At 34.6% G+C, this 2,743-nt stretch overlaps 1 long non-coding RNA gene across 1 annotated transcript in view; it reads left to right on the top strand.

Annotated features, from left to right (window-relative positions):
• LOC117118041 overlaps nt 1-1,300 on the top strand; it is a 29,524-nt gene extending 28,224 nt beyond the window's left edge. Inside the window, exon 3 of the long non-coding RNA XR_004446989.1 lies at nt 1,245-1,300. This is a non-coding gene — a long non-coding RNA (uncharacterized LOC117118041). The remainder of the gene's footprint in view (nt 1-1,244) is intronic.
• Nucleotides 1,301-2,743: the final 1,443 nt, after the last annotated feature.

Here is a 2,743-nt window from a genome sequence, read left to right as displayed (position 1 = left end):
GCCCTCATGCGAAAGTTCTCAGGTTACGCCCCTTTTACCTCACATATTCTGATTCCCCATAAAAAACTGGTCTAGAAAAACCATATGAGAATTTCTACCTCTCCAAGTGGCACCTATCTCAATTATAGCCTGGTCTATCTGATGATTTTTAAAAGACAATGCTGTTGTAATGTGTGATAGATCTCTATGTGTCAGTGGTTCAATCTCTATTCTGGAAAACCAAGAGTGTGTTATTTAATAGTTTTTGAACTTGCACAGCGCCTTTGAATTTTACTTCGGTTTAGTGATATTGGCGCTTTATAAATTATTATTATTATTTATTATTATAAATGTGTATTATTCAAACTTGTGGTCAGTCAATCAAAAAACTATGCAATGTATGAAAGTATGTTATAACAACTGTCTTAGGATGCTTCTAAAGAAACCTAAGTGCTAGTGCTTTGTCACTACTGGCTTACCGTCATTTGGTGAATACTGTATATTATGAGAAAATCACTTTTTAACTGTCAAACAAGAATTGCATAAATGTATTGGATTGGATTGGATTTATTCGGTGTAAACACCAAGGATAGCCCACGAAAATCTAGAAGAAAACTTATTTCCAGTGGGGTCCTTCTGGTGGTGATTGGGCAGAACACCGGGAGACAACCCCTACTCCCAGTTTATGGGAACACACTCTGAGTGGATGCCTGTATTATCTGGAGTCCCTCAATGATCTGTCCTCGGGCCTATTCTCTTTAATCTTTTTGTTTCCGATCTGCCTTCATGCTGTCTCTTATACACATCTAGATGTGTATAAGAGACAGTATATATATAATAACAATTATATTAAAAAATTTAAATTAAAATTTGCAAATCGAACTTGAGGAAAGAACGTACGAGAAAGTATATTAATAGGAATGTTAGAGTAGGCAAATACTATACATCCAAAAAAGTAAAATTAACAACATTGGTTGTAAGGTGGCAAACAATCTTCAACAAGATAAAGGTGTCAACTCAACGAAAGAAGAATATTTAGAAAATAAATGAGCTGCAATCTATTTTGTTGTCGATTACAGTAGTCAATAAATGAAGAACATATTTTTTAATTACAGTCATCTTTGCAAGTTGTAACAACTAAATGACACGATATGGTGGTACATTGTGCATTCTGTTATTCAGCCTTTTAGAGAAAAAAAAACAAAACAAATAATACTCTTTAACAGAAAAAAAAGTAATAATTAATTTGATATGTCATTTTTAAGCGGATGAATGTGGATATTTACTGGAGGATCTTGATTCGATGACAAGGCAGTGCGGCGACGTGTACAGACAGCATAGTTATGGTTATTATAGACCAGGCCTGTTTAATGTCTGTCGACTCCCCGGTGATTTTCCGGAATATTGGACAACTATAATATCTCAGGTAAATAATTATAGACCAATACAATATAACCATTTTAGCTATGCCTATGATATGGTTCTGGTCGCCCCATCCTTGAGTGGGCTCCTACAATTAGTTCGCATATAATATGTGAGGAAGATGCTCACATGACATTATTTATAATGCTAAAACGTCAAAATGTATGTGTATCTGTCCCAAGATTAAAAAGTTGATGGGGAAGTCAATCATAACTTTAATCAATAAACACCTTGAGAATGTGAAACAATTTACACATACTGTATTGGTTATATTATATCTTAGACCAGGCTATAACTGAGATAGGTGCCACTTGGAGAGGTAGAAATTCTCATATGGTTTTTCTAGACCAGTTTTTTATGGGGAATCAGAATATGTGAGGTAAAAGGGGTGTAGCCTGAGAACTTTCGCATGAGGGCACTTTTTCAAAATGGCCGCCAAAATCCAATAAACTACATATATATGGGTAAAATAAGCACAGAAGAGGGTGGTTTGACCAACTTTTGAATGTAATAATAGGAATAAAGTATAACTAGCTAAAGTTATTAATGTGAAGATTCCCGGAGGCAATTGAGGGCGCTTTTTAAAATGGCCGTCAACATTACATAACAACTTAACAGCAGCTTCAATAACCTAGATTAATTTGTTTAATTTAAAAAACCTGAATGTAATAACTGCTGTTGACTTTTTAAACCCAAAATAACATATTTTAGGGGTGTAAACTAACTCACTTTTGAAAATGTAAGTAAAAATGCCCCCTTATATTAGCCCTTTTCTGTTTTGAAGAATGGAAAATATCACCAGAATCTTAAAAAAAATTCCAGCTTCCTTACAAATATCCGGTGTGCTATACTTTCTGTGTATATTTCTGTGTGCTATACAAGTTATTTCAGGCAACTACCATAATTTTCATGTATGAAGAAGGCATAAATTCATTTACTACATATTTGTCCTGTAGTGTTTAATGTGTAGCCCTGTGTTGCGCAATAATCTTCAGGTATTGCTTTTATCACTGCAATCTGAAAGTCTTCGTATTTATCGTATGAATGTTTAATTCTTGGATTTCCACGGGAATTTCTGCTAACATTGTGGCAACCATGATGTCAGTGATCTTGTCTCTGCAAACCTTTCTATTGAACATGTTACTTGCTTGATTTACACTTTTCTCCTTAACTCCAAGCAGCAGTGAGACATACTCTTGTTCTTCAGACAACTTTTGTGACAGAACATCTAAAATTCCGAAGTCGCTAAAAGTTTCAACAAACACAGTTTATGATTACAGAAGCTACGTTTTCCTTTACGAAAGAAAGCCGGGGTGTAATTGTCTGTAATACCGATTTCTCG

The sequence above is a fragment of the Anneissia japonica genome, unplaced genomic scaffold (assembly GCF_011630105.1).
Source record: "Anneissia japonica isolate Jap-2015-1 unplaced genomic scaffold, ASM1163010v1 scaffold287844_len763494_cov143, whole genome shotgun sequence".
NCBI lineage: Eukaryota > Metazoa > Echinodermata > Crinoidea > Comatulida > Comatulidae > Anneissia > Anneissia japonica.
This window is presented reverse-complemented; position numbering and strand designations above follow the sequence as displayed.